Source organism: Myxocyprinus asiaticus, chromosome 30 (genome assembly GCF_019703515.2).
Source record: "Myxocyprinus asiaticus isolate MX2 ecotype Aquarium Trade chromosome 30, UBuf_Myxa_2, whole genome shotgun sequence".
NCBI classification, from domain to species: domain Eukaryota; kingdom Metazoa; phylum Chordata; class Actinopteri; order Cypriniformes; family Catostomidae; genus Myxocyprinus; species Myxocyprinus asiaticus.
In genome coordinates this window covers 40386462-40394634 of record NC_059373.1, presented here as the reverse complement: position 1 = coordinate 40394634, position 8173 = coordinate 40386462, and positions in this window count along the sequence as shown.

Here is an 8173-nt window from a genome sequence, read left to right as displayed (position 1 = left end):
CCATTGTGCTTTCAATATTTTCAATGTTTTACTTCTAAGTGATAAAAATAGTCATAAAGCAAGCTTATGTGCGGTGTTTCCCATGCAGGAGAGGTTCTGTTTATTATACTTTCAGTGTAACCATTTCATTTGTCATCAAACTAAAAACAGTATTAGATCTGGTCTTGCATTACTTGATCCTCCATGTCCCTGTGTGAAGATATATGCTGTTAAAACAACTCGCCTAAGCATATAAAGATAAACATAACACTGCTAAAACAATTGCAAGAGAAAATAAATTAAATGATATCAGACAGTTAAAATGTATTTGTCTTGATGTCATAAAAGTACCATGAAGGTTGAAGACTGTAATAATTAAATATTAGAAAGAGAAACGTTCTGGATCCATAAGCGTCAAGTTCTGGTACTAGTAAATTTAAATGAAAATTTTTAATTTTAATAAATAAAAAACAAAATAAAAAAAATATAAATAAACAAAAATGTGATAGTATCTGATTTGATCCGCATTTCTATATGTTTTCAGCCTACAGTATATTTGTTTGAAAGGGAACATCACAAGGATACTTATGTTGACCTATGACAGATTTTCCTTACATTTCAATAGTTATTCTGATATACTTAAACCGTTTTTTTATTTTTTATTATTATTATTTTTTTTTTTTTTTTTATAGATTTTGTGGAACGTTTTGGCTACCACTTAAATGCTGATTTTGTTTTTTTATTTAATTTTATTTATTTGGTAACTTGTATTCTATTTTATTATTATTTTTTTATTATTATTTATTTTTATTTTTTTTGTAATTTTTTTTTTTTTTTTTTTTTAGGGGGCCAAGCACTGAAGGTGCTGGAACCCTATTGTATTTGTTAAGATTTTCTTATAATTATTATTTTTCTTCCCTAAAAAAATGTAAGTCCTAGAGATACCAAAGTTGTCAGGATGGTCCCAAAAAATTCAAACTTAACAAAACTTAAAACACATGGACAAGAGAACATCCTGAGGTCAAATGCAAAATTTCATAATTTCTTTTATGCTAGGGGGCACTCTAACTTAAGAAAATCTAATTTTTGCTACTGTGATTAAGGCAGTTAGTGTTAGGATTTGATCTGGGGTTTGAGTTAGTCACATGCAAAATAACTAGTAGTCCTTTTGTGCTACTGAGATTAAGGCAGTTAGGATTAGGGTTTGAGTTAGGCTTAGGTTTCCACAGGATCTTTCCTCTCAAATCTGATTATTTTTGTCATTTTTGTGCTTGGCCCCCGACAATTGCCGCTTGTGGCTATATCTTTTTTATTTGTTTTATTTTTTATTATTTTTGTCTAAATTGAACAACACATTTTGACACAGGATTTGAGTATTGGTCCTATGCTTTCAGTCAAAGGAATAGTTAAACCAAAAATGAAAATGTTGTCATCATTTACTTAAGTTGATCCAAACAAATGGTTCTTGTGAAGTGATGTTAAGCCATTTGATCACGAAGACATAAAAGAACCAATGTGGTTTGATGCTATTGATGTGTCACCATATTTGATTAAGGCTCTGAATATGTGAGTTGATCAAGAATTTGATTTGATTTGAGACCGAATAACGACTTTTTAACAACAAATTCTGGTCTGTTCAACATACAAAGTGATCGATTGCCTTTAGAGGACTTGGAATATGACTCACAAGTCGCATGGACTACTTTTGTGACACTTTTGGGGTGCTTTTTAAAACAGCGGTTGATCCGGCTCTTGGCGGCCGGCAGCGACCCCTCCATCCCCAGGCCATGGCTGCTCCCCTGGCGGATGGCAGCGGCCAGGACTCCGCGACAGTGCATCTCTCCTCCCTCCCGGGTTTCGGCAGCAAAGTAACGGGGTAAGGGATGGGCAAGGAGGAGGCGGGAACCGGCTGAACAGTCAACATAAAAGTTTCATAAAAACTCAACATAAAACAAACATAAAACAAACACAGACGCACATGCAAGCGCGGCTGCGTGCGTCTCTCTCTCTCAAACTGCCACCTCCGGCTCCCCTTTATCTCGCTGTCCCGCTGATCAGCTGATTCAGCGCTGGCCGTGCACCATCATGGCCCAGCCACGCCCTCCTCCTCGTCACACTGTTAGAAATCCGCTTATTTTAAAAAATCCAACAGTGTAGAAAACAAATGAGTAAATGAGACAAACGAGTACTATATTCATAGAAATGACAACTGTATGATGTCGATTTTCTGCGCAACAATGGTGAATTATCAGGATCCCATGTGTGTACACATGCATATTTAACCTGGTCTCACAGAATCACATTACTGTAACTACATTTTTGCTAAATAAGTGCTTCATTCTACATATCGCAAATGTTTTCTGGAGAAATGAACACTAGGCACAGTAATAACAATAATATGTATTTCCTGTCACACAAATCACAAGAAAGATGGCAGATTTTCAGTTCATAAACACTTATTCTTCACCCTGTTCTTTACATAATGCAATTTTTTGAAATCTAAACAATTTACTGTGATGCATATTTTGAAAGACCATTGTAACATTTGCATTACATAATCAACTACATTTACAGGCTCATTCCAATGTGACTAAGTTGCGTAGTAGCTTAATTAATAGAGTGTTGCACTTTGAACGCGGAAGGCCAATGTACGAGTCCTGTAGAGAATGCGAGTCGAAACCTGAGCCGAAAGTGTCATAGAAACATCACAAAATGACGTGGTTGCTTCAGCTTTTGTGTTTTTCATTTCACATTTGCTTTTCTGACACTATTGGTTAGGTTTAAGGTTTAGGGTAGGGACGACAGTTTTGTTGATTTTAAACACAATAGAGCATTAACCTTAAAAACCTAATCTGTGTGGGAGAAAAATTAATTCGCTTTTAGTGCCACCCAGTGGACATTTCACCTCTGAAATGCAGCAATACATGTAATGGACCATGTAATATGATTTTGCTAAATGTGTTTATTGTTTTAATTGTCTTGAAAATCTTTGAAAATTTCTGGACATTTTGTAGATCCATTTGTGATTTATATAAGTGCTGGGTCACAAAAGACCTGGATATGTAATAATGTTTGGTGAAACACCCATGCATTTGAGGGTTAATAATACTTTTATGGAGCTTTTTTGACTTTTTGAAGCTCAACAGTTTCGTACAAGTCATACAGATTTAAAACAACCTGAGGGTGAGTAAATGAAGAATTTTCATTTTCGGGTGAACGAAGCCAGAATTTGGTTTGCATTTAGTGGTCTGAGTATGATGAAATTGTTTATTAAGTTTAAGATGAAACTTTTTAGTAAACTTAAACCGAATAAACCTAATATTCTACCATTCAAAAAGTACTGTATGTTGTGCTCGTTTCTAGTGTCATTTTACATTGAAACTGCTTCAAAAACAATTAAGCTGCTTTCTTCCTGCGGTCAAAAGAACGAGTTAGCGAAATACTAATTTGGTGCATCACACTTTGTCAGTTCAGCCCTTACAAAAATCGAGAGTTCATGGCAAATTTGCCGCAAATTCACCACTGATAATTAAACTACTGACAAACATTTGCAGCGAATCACAAGCTCATTTGCTTGTGAAAATAACGATTGGCAAACTTGCGGCAAGTTTAGGTTTTTTGTAAGGGTGAATAAATGTTAAATGCTTTAGGATTGTCCTTCTCTGGTTCTGCATTTGGACAAATCACAGTGTGAAAGATATTGTTTCTTGTAAAAGTTAAAAATAGGCTAAAAATCTCTACTTACTGATTACCTGTGCATAAGGTTGATTCCACATATAATGTTGTGCATTTTATTTTTTATTTATTTATTTATTTTTTCAGATTTACTCAGTATTTGAACAATAATTTCTTGTACAGATGTATAATTTGCTTAACATATTGAAGTTCATGGTTGAACAAACTTATTCAAGAAAGTACTACATTTCCTCTGCTGAATTTAATGAGCCCCCAAACTATCGTTATTTTTTATTTTTTTCAGTGTATGCAGCAAAAAGACAAACCAATTAATTAATTATCTCTTATTCATTGATACTAAGGCCTTACAAATATCCCTACACCTCCAGCTGTACTATGTCACAGTTGCGATTGGATATTTGCTCTTTTCCTCTGCTCCCGATGACTTATCTATCATAAGCTCTGACATGATGCTATAATTCTGTAAAGCTCAGTCAGAGAGGATTTGTAGAGGACAGTTTGACATGCTGGGGAATTGCCTGCCGTAGCATCCATAGGAGTAATATCTGACAGTATATGGAAACAGAGAAGGGCATGTTTACTAAAATGATAAAACAGTAACTTATATGTGCTACTCTTTTATATTTAAATACACGTTTTATTATATTTCTTTAGAAGGGGAAAATAATAATAAAAAACATGATTTTGAAAGCTATTTATTTATTTATTTTTCACATTTCTCCAAACAAGTATGTGCTCGGTTTGGAAATACACAACAGTTATTTAGTGTCAAGAAAGCAGTTTATTCAGCACATTTTTTTAAAATAGTGGCAAGACAGAACAAATTATGGAGTTAAAACAGCATCAAAACCTCTCAAAAGTGGTAACTGACAATTACATTAAAAAATGATTGTTAATTTAGTGTGATTAATTTTATAAAAATAACATGTGAAATAAATTACATTCTTTTATCACGACCCTAACATAACATAAGAAACAAACAAATATGTTTTGTACTACTACACTGCACACATTTCAGTCCTCCTTCTGTGCCTAGGTGTACTTCCTTAAAGATAACACTTGTTTGCCTGAAATTTTGTGCTTTTCACATAATATTTAGGAAAAGTGATGTGCAGAATCATATGCACAGAAGGAATGATAGTCCTAACTGCAGAGAGCACATCAATATGTAGATAAAGACAAATGGCAGACATTTTTGCCAATTTTGAAATTCTTGCCAAACATTTCTTTCCTTCAGTCTGAAAAGAGGACATATGGTCACCCTAACTAACTAGTTTATACATTCTTTGTTTGACATCAGAAAACACACTGCATCAAAACAGCCAGTTCAAATGGTAATGGCTTTAAACTTTTTCTTAGTACTATTGTGATTATTATAATGCTTGGAACTGAAAAAAATAAAGATTTTCTGATGCTGAAAAGGCTGTTTGAGCATCTGTTTCATTTAGACAACCAGGGCAGTTATTCTCTCCAATCAGAAATTATTCCTTTATGCTTACAAGCAAAGCATGACGGCTTTTTCACAAATCACATGCCTGAAGCAGTGCGTGAGTTTGAGCTCCACCCCGTTAGGCCTTCAGAATTTCTACAGAATCCCTCAACGGTTCAAATGAATGGGCATCTAAAGTCAGATTGTCAGATTCATCAGCCAATCAGATTTATTTATTTGTTCTTGGTGGGCATGGTCTTTTTGATATGTCCCGGTCAAGGCCTTCTAGCTGGCCTTGAGTTAAGCAATCATGCTTTAAGTGATGTACCTAATTTGAGAGATCCTTATGGATTTAAAAACCCGAGTTGTTCTGCATGACCGTGTGTTTATTTCATTTATTAAATAGGAAACGAGGACTGATTTTCACTTCAAGTAAATTGGTAAGTGCTTTTTACATTGTAATAGCAACATCAGAAGTTTTCTAAGTGTAAGTATTGAAGAGTAATCGTGTACCCTGACAAAACTAAATTTATTGCGAAAATATTATTAGATAGCTTTTTCCATGTATTATAGACCTCCTTGGTGGATTCATATGAAAAATTATGATTTTTGAATGTCAGTTCAGAAATTCTTTTCACAGAACTGTCATGCTGCAGTTAAAATGAGGCTTGCTTGAGCATTAAGTGTTGTTTAAATTTATGGCTTTCGTGCGTGGACGTGTTTTTAAAATGTCAGTTGGTATTATTAGTAGTCTGCGACATAATGTATGATGTCCATAGGCACAGGGTGTCTTATTCATTGTGAAACTGTGTTTTCTTTTTTTTTTTTTTTTTTTTGGATTTTTCCCATTTTTCTCCCAATTTGGAATGCCCAATTCCCGATGCGCTCTAAGTCCTCGTGGTCGCATAGTGATTCGCCTCAGTCCGGGTGGCAGAGGATGAATCTCAGTTGCCTCCGCGTCTGAGACAGTCAACCCGCACATCTTATCACGTGGCTTGTTGAGTGCGTTGCCATGGAGACATAGCGCGTGTGGAGGCTTCACGCCATCCACCACGGCAACCACGCTCAATTCACCATGCGCCCCACCGAGAATAAACCACATTATAGCGACCACGAGGAGGTTACCCCATGTGACTCTACCCTCCCTAGCAACCGGGCCAATTTGGTTGCTTGGGAGACCTGGCTGGAGTCACTCAGCACGCCTTGGGATTCGAACTAGTGAACTAGCGAACTCCAGGGGTGGTAGCCAGCGTAAATTACCACTGAGCTACCCAGGCCCCGAAACTGTGTTTTCTTAATGGCATGAATCACACTGAAGACCTAGACCAGGGTTGTCCAATCTACAGCCCACCGACTGCTCTGATTTTTTATAAATAGAACAGATTTTGGCCCGCTATTGAGAAATTTTATGAAATTAATATTCTGAACACTGGGTGTCGCTATCAAGTGCTGCCACATTTCACAGCGCATCGTCTCCACTAATCTGTTCTCTTTAGCTGCCACCAGCATCATCCATTAGAAGAGTTCAGGATTTTGGAACAAACGAATGCAGCGCAACGCAAAAGAATGATGCGTTTGTGAAAGGATTGCTATCAGGTTAGACACTTTGCTCATGTACTTGTTCTCAATAAATTGACCCGATACCACCACGCATCACGCAGCTGAGTAGAGCTTTTGTTGTGTGGCGCGAGCGGCCGCACAGAGTTTATTGAGCGCGCACAGAGACGCAAGAGTCGAGCACACTTTCCTATAACATCCTCTGCAGCGCTGGGAAGTTTAATTCATTGTAGTGATTTGGTTCGTTCTGATGTTTCATTGATAGGCTACATGTATAATTATTCACGGACTTCGCCGTGCCATTTGAGAGTTAAGACATAAGAGAGAGCGCGAGAAACTCACGCATCTCTTCCAGTACTGCACGCGCTCAGCTTGCACTTGCATGTCAACCAGGTTAAAGGGAGCGCAATAATTTTGATTAAATAAAAATAAAAAATTAAAATTGTATTTGTAACAGAAATAACAACAGAAAAGAAACTATGATTGAGTTCCCTATCTGTCACTCACTCGACGTTGTGTCGATGTAGTGACGTTAGGGGTCACTCTTGGGAGCCCGAGACACCTCTGGTCTTTGATGAAAGGCCAATGAAAATTGGTGAGTGGTGTTTGCATGCCACTCCCGGGTATAAAAGGAGCTGGTATGCAACCACTCATTCAGATTTTCTCTTTGGAGCCGAACGGTCATGCTCACTGAGCTGAATTCCCACGACTGTTCATTCACCTCTGCTGGATCTGACGGAGTATTTCAGTGGATTCTCCCCCCTCTGCACTGGTGCAATGCAGAGAATGCCCCTGGGCGCTTCGGCAGAAATAAAAGTGTATATTTCTCTAAAAGGGTATATTTCTCTAAAAGAGCAGCACACACGGAACGTCTTTTTAAAGACAGGTCTTTCTAAAGATGCTTTTCCGATTGTGTGTTATTCCTGGTTGCGCTCGTTATCTCGCACCTTCTGACGGTCACGATCACTGTCTTTCGTGTCTGGCCACTGCTCACGCGCAGACAGCATTCGTGGTTGGTCATATACTCATTGTGAGGACATGTCCATGGCAACGATGCGGTCGCGGCTCGCCTTCGTAAGAAAGCAAGCCACCCCAGAGGCTCCCCGCCTCGGTCCTTTTACCCATGGGTATGAGGCCAGCGCGGCTAGCACTGGGGGCAATTTGGGGACCCCAATGGGACCGCCTCCACCGGATATCCCCGCGCGGACCTCCCATTCCCCAGCATGCTCGTCGGGCTTCCGGATGAGTCCGCCGGCTCGTCACACGGCGAGTTCAACCTCTTATTCGGAGCCCACGAAAGTGATGAGATCTCAAGCACGGCATCGGAGAGTGGGCTCGTCCAGTCGGAAGCCTCAGCTGGGCTCCTCCCTTCGGGGACGATTGCCCTGTCACAGGCTGACGCGGAGATGACGACATGCTTTCCTGGGCAGCTGCGAGCGTCGGCTAGAGTGGAACCCTCTGCAATTCCCTGAATCCTCGTGGCTCGATGATTGGTTCCTGGGCTCGCGGCAC